Source organism: Salmo salar, chromosome 03 (assembly GCF_965601325.2).
Source record: "Salmo salar chromosome 03, fSalSal1, whole genome shotgun sequence".
Classification (NCBI taxonomy): Eukaryota; Metazoa; Chordata; class Actinopteri; order Salmoniformes; family Salmonidae; genus Salmo; species Salmo salar.
The window spans coordinates 9422932-9437599 of NC_138293.1; positions in this window are offsets into that span (position 1 = coordinate 9422932).

A 14668-nucleotide genomic window follows, 5' to 3' on the forward strand; every position below is an offset into this window, starting at 1 on the left:
ACACTGAGGATATTTTTACAGAATTCTGCATGCAGTCTCAATTTGGTGTTTGGCCCATTTTGTGAATTCTTGGTTGGTTAGCGGACCCCAGACCTCACAACCATAAAGGACAATGGGTTCCATAACTGATTGAAGTATTTTTAGCCAGATCCTAATTGGTATGTTGAATTTCATATTCCTTTTGATGGCATAGAAGGCCCTTCTTGCCTGGCCTCTCAAATCGTTCACAGTTTTGTGGAAGTTGCCTGTGGCGCTGATATTTAGGACGAGGTATGTATAGTTTTTTGTGTGGTTTAGGGCAACGATGTCTAGATGGTATTTGTATTCCTGGTCCTGGCAACTGGACCTTTTTTTAACACCATTATTTTTGTCTTACAGAGATTTACTGTCAGGGCCCACGTCTGGCAGAATCTGTGCAGAAGATCTAGGTGCTGCTGTAGGCCCTCCTTGGTTTGGGACAGAAGCACCAGATCATCAGCAAACAGTAGCCATTTGACTTCAGATTCTAGTAGGGTGAGGCCGGGTTCTGCAGACTGTTTGTTCTAGTGCCCCTGCCAATTCGTTGATATATGTGACCCGTTTCAGGAACTAGGCGTATGTTGCGGGTCACTACTTCACAGGAGAGCCGTTTGAACGTCAACTGTTTTGTTGTTGTTGTCAAAATGCGTTTTGTTTTTTTTGTGACAGAAATGCCTTCTCGAACATGTGAACTATCATGTGCCTTAATAACAAACTTGTATGTCATCTGTAAATACGAATACAATTGTTAAATTACGAGCCTAGTTGGTTTAGCCACAGAAAAAGTATGCAACCTTCCTGCTAGCCATGATTGGCTGAGATGATGAGTGGGCTGGACATGCCGAGAGATCAGTTTGGATTGGTCTGCCATATAGCACACTTCTGTCTATTTGAGCTGCTTAGTATGTCTAGGTAATCCTGTCTAACACAGTTTTGTACATCGCCTGGAATATACAATTTACCTTATTTTATCGCCCAAAAAACATAATACTTCCAGGTCAGCTGTAATATGAATACCATTGTAAAGCACAATTTCTCCCCTTTCCAGCAAAATCAATGATGAGACCTTCACGCTGCCCGTCTCTGCATGATTGAAGAATGCAAATGAGCTCCGTCGGGTCTTTTTTTTTAAATGACGGGTGGGGAAGCGAAACCTACTGCGTGATAGGGAAAGGGGGAGATATGTTGTGTGGGGAAACTGCTTTTTTTACCCGATCTGTCCAACTTATCACTTCTAAAATGTAAATAAAACACTATAAAGAGTTTATATAATGTGTCACTACATACCAATTTGAAGGTTTGTGTTGAATTTGAATCGGGCTTTTAGGGCGCCGCTAAAGTTATCTTCAGAAGTAAACAGCGGCTGTTGTGGCTTTTGAGAGTCTTGTTGGCTTGCAGTGATGACGCAAAAAATGTATGCATTCAGTTGTACAATTGACTAGATATCCCCCCCTTACCCTGTCCCTTTCTTGTTTTTAATCTGCGAGAGAAGCGCTTACACCTGGTGGAGAAAGGCTGTACGACATTTACATTTACATTTTAGTCATTTAGCAGACGCTCTTATCCAGAGCGACTTACAGTAGTGAATGCATACATTTCATACAATTTCATTAAAAAAATTCTGTGCTGGCCCCCCGTGGGAATCGAACCCACAACCCTGGCGTTGCAAACACCATGCTCTACCAACTGAGCTACAGGGAATGAGTTGCGTTATGAGTGCTGTACATCATGACAAGTCACAGTTTAACGTAGTGTCAGAGGGGTCAGTTTTTTCAAGTTTTCTCCAATACTATTGGGTCATTACCATGTCAATCAACACTTGAATAGAAACGTAGTTCACACCCCAGATTTTGATGTCAACACAGTCGCTAAAGTCCCATTAGTTTTCATTGCAGCCTTGTTTGAATGTCGCGGTTGTGCAAATTTGTACGGAATGGGGTTAACCAAACAGTAGTGTAGTAAAACTGCATAAGTGTTGCTCTCCACTTTCTGGAGGACCGAGTTTTGAATTCAGTGGAATTAGAGTATAATAGCTAAGGAGATGGAGAAAATATCTGTCTCCCGATTACATCTTCAAACTAAGGGCAACCATGGCATCTGACAGGAGATGCGTCCATCCATGAACGATGTATACGGGTAAGATTGTCTAGCTAGCTGCATTGTACAAGTGTCCTGGCTAGCTAATGTTAGCTGGCTGACACGCTAGCTAAGGTTATGTGTAGGATCTTATTATTCATTTCTCAGAGCCATTTGCTCTGGGATACGGCCCTGTGGAAAGAAATGTGTGTGTTTTTGGCCCATTTTAACCGCACACTTGTTTGTGTTACATGGATTTTATAATGTTGTATGGTTTTCCCCCAATACCACTTTCCATCAATTTGTACAGCAGGCCCTTGTGCCAAATTGAAATCAACAAAGCATGAGAAAGACTTTGCCTTTGTTTTGGTTTGTTTGTTTGTCAATTAGGGTGTGCAGGGTGAATACGTGGTCTGTCGGACGGTAATTTAGTAGAAAGACAATTTGACATTTGCTCAGTACATTGTTTTCACTGAGGAAATGTACGTGTCTGCTGTTAATGATAATGCAGAGGATTTTCCCAAGGTTGCTGTTGACGCATATCCCCCAGTAGTTATTGGGGTCAAATTTGTCTCCACTTTTGTGGACTTTTGTGGATTGGGGCGATCAGTCCTCTCTCTCTCTTTCTCTGTCATTATGTCTCCGTCGCACTCTCTCTCTCTCGGTCTCTCTCTGTCGCTCTCTCTCCCTCACTGGCTATCTCTCTCTTTCCCCCTCTCTGTCTCGCTCTCTCTCAATTCAATTTACATTTTAGGGCTTTAATGGCATGGGAAACATATGTTAACATTGCCAAAGCAAGTGAAGTAGATAATAAACAAAAGTGAAATAAACAATAACAATTAACAGTAAATATTAAACTCACAGAAGTTCCAAAGAATAAAGACATTTCAAATGTCATTATGTCTACATTATACAGTGTTGTAACCATGTACAAAAGGGAAAATAAATCAACATAAATATGGGTTGTATTTACAATGGTGTTTGTTCTTCACTGGTTGCCCTTTTCTTGTGGCAACAGGACTCTCTCTCTTCCTCTTTCCTCCCTGGCTGTCTCTGTCTCTCTCCCTCATTTGCTATCTCTTGAGTACAGAGTGTGCCGTTCCCAAGTCAATAATAAGATTGAGTGTTACCATGGCGAAATACTGTAAACACCTGAATAACGTAGAATACTTTGTGGATGTGTGCGTGTGTCTGTCTGACTGGGGTATCCTCAGAACGGTGGATGGGAGTCCTCTTAAAACCCTCTCCATGCTCTGAGGAAGAGACAGCGGAGCAGCCGTTGAGTGGATTGGAGTGCCTGGGGAGCCAATCAACGGGAGCATAAAGAAGCGCTCCACCTTGCACCAGAGGAACCTAGCTATGAGGAGAGAGATTGGTAGGGTTATGTGTTGTCAAGCCAAGGTCACCACTGCTGGTTTATTGATCAGGCACATAGCCGGGCAGCCCACCGACCACCACTGACGTATAGGGTCCTGCATGCAAGGTCATTGATAATGAACCTATGCGAGGGAAAGTATAAAAGATTCACATGAAAAGAGAGTATCTACTGTATATCGTATGTGTTTCTGTAATCAATCATTGACTTGTTGTTACCTTGTGTACATTTACAGGTCTTTACATAAAAATACTAATCTTAGGTTTCAAAAGGTGAAAATTAATTGATGGCGTACTGACTGCCGAGCCATCATGGAACGTTACTGACTACCGAACCATCATGGAACCTTACTGACTGCCGAGCCATCATTGAACGTTACTGACTGCCGAACCATCATGGAACCTTACTGACTGCCGAGCCATCATGGAACGTTACTGACTGCCGAGCCATCATGGAACGTTACTGACTGCCGAGCCATCATGGAACCTTACTGACTGCCGAACCATCATGGAACGTTACTGACTGCCGAGCCATCATGGAACGTTACTGACTGCCGAACCATCATGGAACCTTACAGGCCTCAATCACAAGCATAAAAGACTTACTCCTTTATTCATGCTTTATTAAGCATTAATTACATGTTTCTGAAGAGCTAATAAACCAGTAGCATGGACTCCCTCTACCTGTCCTATGCTCAGCAATCCCATCACCTCCTATTTTATATGACCCATATCCTTCCTTTCTATGCGTAATAAGACAGGAATGGCTCACGCGATATGGATAATACCTCATGCGTGTTATTGGCAAGGATGTTTCTTCTACAGTACCTCGCTCCTCTCATGTATGTAATTGGATTCCTGCATGCCGATTGACATTTGATGATTTGTGGCATGGATGTTTTCATTTAAAAATGTATTGGCTGTAAATTGTGACACACACACATACAGGTACAATTACTATGATAGATGTTTTTCATAGCATTGATTTCCATTTATGACTGCGACAGAGTCTAGATATTGTAGTGTTCCTCTCTAAGCGATTTGTGGCCAATATTGCAGTTGAAAGTCGATGGAGATTGTGTACCTTGTTGAAAGCCCCCAAGGCTGAAAACAAACAAATGATGCAGTCCTCGGCTCCCAGAGCAATGACCCCCCGTTACAACAAAGGCAGAGCATCAAATACCTATTGTTACTATTATTCACTGCTATCTGTTCCATTCTATCCTGGTATTTGTTTGTCTGCCACGGAACAGAACACAGCAAACCCAAAAAGCCGAAGGGAACAGATCAGGCCAACGGAGATCATGACAAAACTTACAGAACAGGAAGCAGATTTAGTCGGTGTTCTGTAACAGTAGCACCCATACAGTGTGACCATGCATTAATGCTACTGAACCGATGTACATGACTTGGTGGTGTTAGGCTGTGGCCATGTAGAGATTTCCCCTACGAAAATGATGGTTCGGACAAATGGTTTTTCAATAGGAGTCATACGTTGACTGATGATCGACAACGGAGATGATTGTCTGTCAAAAAAACACAAATGTCCACCTTTTTATATATGAAGGTGTATGAACGTCCAAAAATAGTTTACTCACAGTACCAATCAAAAGTTCAAACCCACCTACTCATTCCAGGGTTTTTGTTTGTTACAATTTTCTACATTGTAGAATAATAGTGAAGACATCAAAACTATGAAATAACACATATGGAATCATGTAGAAACCAAAAACAGTGTAGCCCCCTTTGCCTCGATGACAGCTTTGCACACTCTTGGCATAAGTTTAACCCTTGCAAGACAGACATGGACAATTTTATGTTCATCCGTGTTCAAGCCTCTGTGTAGCCATAGCCTTATGCTGACAGCATAAGGATGATGATATGACTACTGCATTTGACACATTTTATACAGAAGTGAAGAGAGGAAGGCTATCTGGGGGAATAAGGGGAAGAAATTCACTTTTGGCAGGAATTGTGACAGCTATTTGTGTTGATATGTCATTCCAGTGTATTCAAGCCTTTGAAGCTTCCCCATCTCACATCACCCCAATGTCAACATAGCCGCAGCACCCCCATCCCCAAACTACTTCCCGCGGCTATGAATGTCAACATTATCACTGAAATCTTGTGCAGTTTGAGATTGGCTGGTTCAAGGGGATATTGCTGACAGAGTGCAGACACTACAAAAAAAATATGCTATCTAAAACCTAAAATGGTTATTTGGCTGTCCCCATAGGAGAACCCTTTGAATAACACTTTTTGGTTCCAGGTAGAACCCTTTTGGTTCCTGGTAGAAGCCTTTTGGGTTCCATGTAGGACCCTTTCTACAGAGGGTTCTAAATTGAACCCCAAAAGTGTTCTACGTGGAACCAAAAGGGTTCTCCTATGGGGACAGCCGAAGAACCCTTATGGAACCCTTTTTTCTAAGCGTGAACATGAGAAAGGTTGAAGCAAAGATTTTTTTGAAACTTCCCCCATTTGAAAAATAATAATTCTTATTCACGCTTATGAATTGACCATGTTAAATGTGACTACTTCTTAATTTAAAAAATAATAATTACAAGTTAGCTCACAGAATGAAGAGTTTGTTTAGAAGAGAGAAAGCGAGGGGTTATTGCTCAGTTATCCTTACAAGCATTGCAAGCCTTTGACCTTACAGGGTCAAACCAAAGGCATACTTGGCCTTGGGGGGGGGGGGGGTCTAATCATAAAATTAGGAATTGAGTAGTACTGTGTAGTGTACTTTCCAATCCATCAAATTCATGGTATAATATTGAGTGGGTCAACATTGGCCTGTCTCTAATATTGAGGGGGGGGGGGGGGATCCAATCTCAAGTGTACTAAATACCAAGGTCAGAGGTCAATTCCTTGGTCATTAGGCTTTTGTATTTGAGGCAATCTTCCAGCCATTACCCCCTTAGTGCCAATGCAATGCCCGATTTAGCCCTGGTATCGATTGCTCTCTCCTCTCCTCCTCTGGCCCACTCTGTCCTCGCTCTCCCTTCCTCCCACTCTCTCTCCTCTCCTTCCTATGGCCCACTCTGTTCTCACTCTCCCTTCCTCTCTCTTTCTCCCTCTCTCCTCTCCTTCCTCTAGCCAGCTCGGTCCTCTCTCGCTTCGCTTTTTCTACACCCCATTAGGGTTCTGAGTGGCCATCGGGGTGGCCCCAGGCTGGGAGCTGAACCGAAGAACTCAGACAGAGAGACAGAGGAGGGTAGAGAGAGGAGGGGGGAGAAGAAATAGGGAGGAGAGAGGAGGATGGAGAGGGAGAGGAGGATGGAGAGGGAGAGGAGGGTGGAGAGAGGAGGGGGGAGAAGAAATAGGGAGGAGAGAGGAGGATGGAGAGGAGGTTGGAGAGGGAGAGGGTGGAGAGGGAGAGGAGGGTGGGGAGAGAGTGAGGAGGGGGGATAGAGGGGGGTGGGGAGAAACAGAGAGGGGGAGAGAGAAGGGGGAGAGGAAATAGGGAGGAGGAGGGAGAGAGGGAGAGGGGGGAGAGAAGGGTGGAGAGAGAGGGGGATAGAGGGGGGTGGAGAGAGAGAAGGGGGGAGAAGAGAGAGAAGGCGGGAGAGGAGGGTGGAGAGAGGAGGGGGGGAGAAGAAATAGGGAGGAGTAGGGAGAGGGGGGAGAGAAGGGTGGAGAGAGAGAGGAGGGGGAGAAGAGAGAGGGGGGGAGGGGGGGTCAAGAGGGGGGGTAGAGAGGGGGGATAAAATAAGAGGCGAAAAGGGAATTTGATGGGCTTCAATATGCGCTCAAAGGAACAGCTTTTCTCAATCCACACAGACAGATTGACAGATAGTGAGACGCGCATACATGCACAATTGCAGACAAACACACATACAGACACACAGTCACACAGTTTTTCGGTCAATGCTAACAACGATTTCTCATCAATTGGGAAGACAGTCAAATGGTCCAGTCAAATCAATCGTCGTCTTTGCTTCCTTATAATTAGGTTGCTTTGGCTCAGTATCTTTTTCTTGTCTTTCTTCATCTCCTCCTCTTTCTAGCTCCCTTTTCTGTCTCTTTCTTTCATCTCTACATTCTTTCTCTCCCCTGACTATAAGGAAGATGAAGACTGATCGGAATGGACCATTTCACTGCAGTTCTTTTACATTTGTTCTGTCTTCCAAATAGAGGAGAAATCATTGTTTAGCATTGTGTGTGTTTGTTTGTGTGTGTGTGTCTTTTCCATCTCTTATTTCTATTTTTTCTCTCTCATCTTCTCTCATCCTGCACTTTACACCTCCTTCCCATCCCTCATGTTTTTTCTACCTCCCCTCCCTCTGTCTTTCTGCTCAGACAAACAAATCAATGCTTCCTTCACCCCCTTTCTACAGATGTGGCCCTCACCGGGGCTGCGTTCCAAGTGACACCATATTCCACTATATAGTGCACTACTTTTCACCAGGGGCCCATAGGGGAATAGGGCTCTTGTCAACAGTAGTGCCATGTATAAAGGGTATTGGGTGCCATTTGGAACGCACCTCTGGTGTCAGGCTCCTGGTTCTTTTCTTCTGGACAGAGAGAGAGAGAACATTGTCTCCCCAATAGCTCAGCCTGTGCAGAGCAGAGGAGGGCATTCCCATCGGAGGAATAGAGAGGGTACAGCAGAGCGCCATTAGTCCACTAATGATAGATTATTTTGGCCTTAAAACAGAAGTCAACCAGCTCCAGAGCCACATCATACACCAGCCCAATTTGCACAAGCAGAAGAAATGGTCCACATTCTACCAACAACTAGATAAAGACTCCAATACCCACACTTTCTGGCAAAAAAACTAAGCCTCAATGAAAACGACAACACAACACAACACCAGCTTTAGTCCAAAACAGTAGTCTCCTGGAGAACAACCAAGAAATGAGGAAGAGCTTAATAACAGGCTCCTCAAAGAAGCTCCACAACGTCACCTGAACCAGCTCTTTTCTGCCTGCCTCCGAAACGGTCCCTTCTCTACTCCCTGGAAGATGGCACTGGTGACAATATTTTAAGAAACCTGGAAAGACCCACAAAATGTCACCAGCTGTCTGCCCATCAGTGTTTTAAGTAACCTGGAGAACCTTTTTTTAGATATATTTTTTTTTACAAGATACCAAGCGACAATAGAGGCCCTGGCGATTGTGGGTATTCATCAGGACGGTTTTAGCAAAGGGAGATCCTGTCACGTGTGCTCCCTCTCCAGCCTCTAGGTCACCAGGCTGCGCACACCTGTCACCATCGTTACGCGCATCATGCATTATGACACTCACCTGGACTCCATCACCTCCTTGATTACCTGCCCTATATATGTCACTCCCTTTGGTTCCTTCCCCAGGCGTCATTGTTTCTGTTTCATGTCTGTGCGTTGTTCGTGTTTCTTGTTTTGTATTATGTTCCGTTTATTTTATTAAAACACTCACTCTCTGAACTTGCTTCCTGACTCTCAGCACACATCGTTACAGAATAACACCTCACCTAAGGGAAGCATCAGGGAGTGTTTATATGACATTTTTTGTGTCAGAGTAATGACGTCGGGTCCGGGAACTGCTACAGGCTCTCATGCCTCAACCAGATTGCCAGGCTTCCCTGCCTCAGCCAGCTTGTCAGGCTCTCATCCCTCAGCCGGTTCGTCGGGCTTTCATGTCTCCGCCGGATCACCAGGCTCCCCTGCTTCCACCGGCTCTCCAGGTTCTCATGCCTCAGCCGACCGCCAGGCTGCCTCAACTGATCTATCAGGTTCCTGCACTCCAGCTGGCGTGACAGGTTCTCGCGAATCAACAGGGGTGACCGGTCCGCTCCTGATGCCCGGGTTCGTCCCCTTTGACGGCGTCCTGCGGAAGGACCCGTACGTTGGGGGGGGGGTACTGTCACGTATACTCCCTCTTCGGCCTCTAGGTCATCAGGCTGCTGATTATCCCGCACACCTGTCACCATCGTCTCGCGCACATGACTCTGTTTTCATGTCGGTGCTTTACTGTTTCGTGTTCATTGTTTATTTTATTTATTAAAACATTCACTCCCTGAACTTGCTTCCCGACTCTCAGCACACTCGATACAGATCCACAACGGACAACATTTTAAGGATCTCAGAATGCGTTTTAAAAGATTTGAACTAAACAGTTTTTACCCTTGCCGTGTTTTTTGACATAGAGAAGGCATTTGATCAAATGTGGCACCAAGGTATTCTCTACAGGCTCCAGGACAATAAACTCAAAACAAACAATAACACATCTAAACTGCCACTCACACTGAAACTGTATAGACAACATCTGAAGATTTGAGAACACAAAACAATTCCTGGGTGTCACTTTCCAGCATGACATAAAGTGGACAACCCACTTTGCAAACTGAAACAGAGGGAGAAACAATAATCAACCACCTGAAAGCGCTGTGTGGGAGGTGTACCGAGCAACACCAACAAATGTGATGAAAGTATACCAAAGCCACATCAGGCCTGTTTTCCAGTACTCCTCCTCAGCCTTGATGTCCGCATCAACACTACAGAAACACGTGCTACAAATAATCCAGAACACAGCAATAAGAGCAGCCTACCACCTCCCTAAATACATCCGTGTCACCTACCATCATCTCCAGGCTGAAAACAATCAACAAGGACCTGGACCCTGTTGGGACAGAAATATATTCACAAAGCAAAAGACAATCCATCATTAAAGAAAACAATAGAACAAGCAATACACTACCAAAACACACTTCTCTCCATCATACTGAGCACTGCCTAATCCAAACTCCCTTACCCCTAAACTGGAGCTGTATCCAAACCCCAACCCTACTGTACATCCCTCCATGCAACCCCAAGACAAGCCACGGAACAAATCCCCACTCTCTTTTTACTTATGAGCTTTGCTTTCCTTAAGTCTTCAGATACCCTGCCCACTTCACTCCTCCTCCTCCGCAACAGCGACCAACCAAGCCAATCAAGCCAAAATCAATAGATAGAATAGAGCAGACGCTCTGAACTTTCTAACCAGGACCAAGACTACTGCTACTACTTATTGTCCATTATTTTGGTTACCATGGTTATGCCCCCATAAGATGACAATGCCTCCATCCATAGGGCACGAGTGGTCACTGAGTGGTTTGATGAGCATGAAAACGATGTAAGCAATGGTCGTCTCAGTCACCAAATCTCAGCCCAATTGAACATTTACGGGAAATTCTGGATTGGTGGCTGAGAGCGTTTTCCATCACCATCAACAAAACACCAAACAATGGATTTTCTTGTGGAAGAATGGTGTCGCATCCCTCCAATAGAGTTCCAGACACTTGCAGAATCTATGCCAAGGAGCATTGAAGCTGTTCTGGCTCGTGGCGGCCCAACATCCCTATTAAGACACTATGTTGGTGTTTCCTTCTGCTGTGTTTTGGCAGCCAAATACGTGTCCTCCTGTCACAACCTGAGGGACAGCCAGTGAAAATATAGTGTGATTATTAATATTTGCCTTTTTACTCTGTTTTGGCTTTTCCATGCCATTACTAGTCATTACTAGCTGCTATACCATTACTAGTCATTACTAGATATACCATTACTAGCTATACCATTACTAGTCATTACTAAATATACCATTACTAGTCATTACTAGCTATACCGTTACTAGTCATTACAAGCTATACCATTACTAGTCATTACTAGCTATACTGTTACGAGTCATTACTAGTTATACCATTACTAGCTATTCAACTACCTGTCATTACTAGCTATGCCATTACCAGTCATTACTAGCTATGCTATGCCATTACCAGTCATTACTAGCTATACCATTACGAGTCATTACTAGTTATACCATTACTAGTCATTACTTGCTATGCCATTACTAGCTATGCCATTACCAGTCATTACTAGCTATGCCATTACCAGTCATTACTAGCTATACCATTACTAGCCATTACTAGCTATACCATTACTAGCTATACCAGTACTAGTCATTACTAGCGATGCCATTACTAGTCATTACTAGTTATATCAACCAATCAATCAAATGTATTTATAAAGCCCTTTTTTACATCAGCCTATGTCACAAAGTGCTATACAGAAACCCAGCCTAAAACCCCAAACAGCAAGCAATGCAGATGTAGAAGCACAGTGGCTAGGAAAAACTCCCTGGAATGGCAGGAACCTAGGAAGAAACCTAGAGAGGAACCAGGCTCTGAGGGGTGGAGAGTCCCCTTCTGGCTGTGCCGGGTGGAGATTATAAGAGTACATGGCCAAGATGTTCAAACGTTCATAGATGACCAGCAGGGTGAAATAATAATAATCACAGTGGTTGTAGAGGGTGCAAAAGGTCAGCACCTCAGGAGTAAATGTCAGTTGGCTTTTCATAGCCAATCATTCAGAGTCAGAGACAACAGGTGCGGTAGAGAGAGAGAGTCGAAAACAGCAGGTCTGGGACAAGGTAGCACGTCTAGTGAACAGGTCAGGGTTCCATAGCCGCAGGCAGAACAGTTGAACCTGGATTAGTAGCATGACCAGTTGGACTGGGGACAGCAAGGAATCATCAGGCCAGGTAGTCCTGAGGCTCAGATCCTCCAAGAGAAGAGAAAGAGAAAGAGAGAATTAGAGGGAGCATACTTAAATTCACACAGGACACCGGATAAGACAGGAGAAATACTCAAGATATAACAGACTGACCCTAGCCCCCCGACACAAACTATTGCAGCATAATTATTGGAGGCTGAGACAGGAGGGGTCGGGAGACATTGTGGCCCCGTCCGACTATACCCCTAGACAGGGCAAACCAGGCAGGAAATAACCCCACCCACTTTGCCAAAGCACAGCCCCCACACCACTAGAGGGATATCTTCAACCACCAACTTACTGCCCTGAGACAAGGCCAAGTATAGCCCACGAAGATCTCCCCCAAGGCACGAACCCGAGGGGGTTACCAACCTGGACAGGAAGATCACGTCAGACACTCAACCCACTCAAGTGACGCACCCCTTCTAGGGACGGCATGGAAGAGCACCAGTAAACCAGTGACTCAGCCCCCGTAATAGGGTTAGAGGCAGAAAATCCCAGTGGAGAGAGGCGAACCAACCAGGCAGAGACAGCAAGGGTGGTTCGTTGCTCCAGTACATATAACATCACTAGCTATGCCATTACTAGCTATACCATTATTAGTCATTACTAGCTATACCATTACTAGTCATTACTAGCTACGCCATTACTAGTCATTGCTAGCTATGCCATTATCAGTCATTGCTAGCTATGCCATTACCAGTCATTACTAGCTATGCCATTACCAGTCATTACTAGCTATGCCATTACCAGTCATTACTAGCTATGCCATTACCAGTCATTACTAGCTATGCCATTACCAGTCATTACTAGCTATGCCATTACCAGTCATTACTAGCTATACCATTACCAGTCATTACTAGCTATACTATTACTAGTCATTACTAGCTATACCATTACTAGTCATTACTAGCTATACCAATACTAGTTATACCAATTGCAAGTTATTACTAGCTATACCTTTACTAGTCATTACTAGCTATACCATTACTAGTCATTACTAGCTATTCCATTATTAGCTATACCATTACTAGTCATTACTAGCTATACCATTACTAGTCATTACGAACTATGCCATTGCTAGCTATACCATTATTAGCTATACCAATACTAGTCATTACTAGCTATACCATTACTAGTCATTACTAGCTATACCATTACTAGTCATTACTAGCTATACCATTACTAGTCATTATTAGCTATAACATTTCTAGCTATACCATTACTAGTCATTATTAGCTATACCATTACTAGTCATTACTAGCTATACCATTATCAGCTATACCATTACTAGTCATTACTAGCTATACCATTACTAGTCATTACTAGCTATACCATTACTAGTCATTACTAGCTATACCATTATCAGCTATACCATTACTAGTCATTACTAGCTATACCATTACTAGTCATCACGAACTATGCCATTGCTAGCTATACCATTATTAGCTATACCAATACTAGTCATTACTAGCTATACCATTACTAGTTATTACTAGCTATACCAATACTAGTCATTACTAGCTATACCAATACTAGTCATTACTAGCTATACCATTACTAGTCATTACTCACTATGCCATTACTGGTCATTACTAGCTATACCAATACTAGTTATACCAATTGCAAGTTATTACTAGCTATACCTTTACTAGTCATTACTAGCTATACCATTACTAGTCATTACTAGCTATACCATTACTAGTCATTACGAACTATGCCATTGCTAGCTATACCATTATTAGCTATACCAATACTAGTCATTATTAGCTATACCAATACTAGTCATTACTAGCTATACCATTACTAGTTATTACTAGCTATACCATTAGTCATTACTAGCTATACCATTACTAGTCATTATTAGCTATAACATTCCTAGCTATACCATTACTAGTCATTACTAGCTATACCATTACTAGTCATTACTAGCTATACCATTATCAGCTATACCATTACTAGTCATTACTAGCTATACCATTACTAGTCATTACGAACTATGCCATTGCTAGCTATACCATTATTAGCTATACCAATACTAGTCATTACTAGCTATACCATTACTAGTTATTACTAGCTATACCATTACTAGTCATTACTAGCTATACCATTACTAGTCATTATTAGCTATAACATTCCTAGCTATACCATTTCTAGTCATTACTAGCTATACCATTAATAGTCATTACTAGCTATACCATTTCTAGTCATTATTAGCTATACCATTACTAGTCATTACTAGCTATACCATTATTAGCTATACCATTACTAGTCATTACTATCTATACCATTACTAGTCATTACAAACTATGCCATTGCTAGCTATACCATTATTAGCTATACCATTACTAGTCATTACTAGCTATACCATTACTAGGCATTATTAGCTATAACATTACTTGCTATACCATTACTAGTCATTACTAGCTATACCATTACTAGCTATACCATTACTAGTCATTACTAGCTATATCATTACTAGTCATTACTAGCTATATCATTACTAGTCATTACTAGCTATACCATTACTAGTCATTACTAGCTTTACCATTACTAGCTCATTGTTATTATTGGTGTAGTTGCTGATGATATTATTTCCACTATTAACATCATTATTATTATTGCTTTATTACTAACAGTATTTTACTGTCTTATTGGAACATCGTGGTTATATGTTTACTTTGACAATT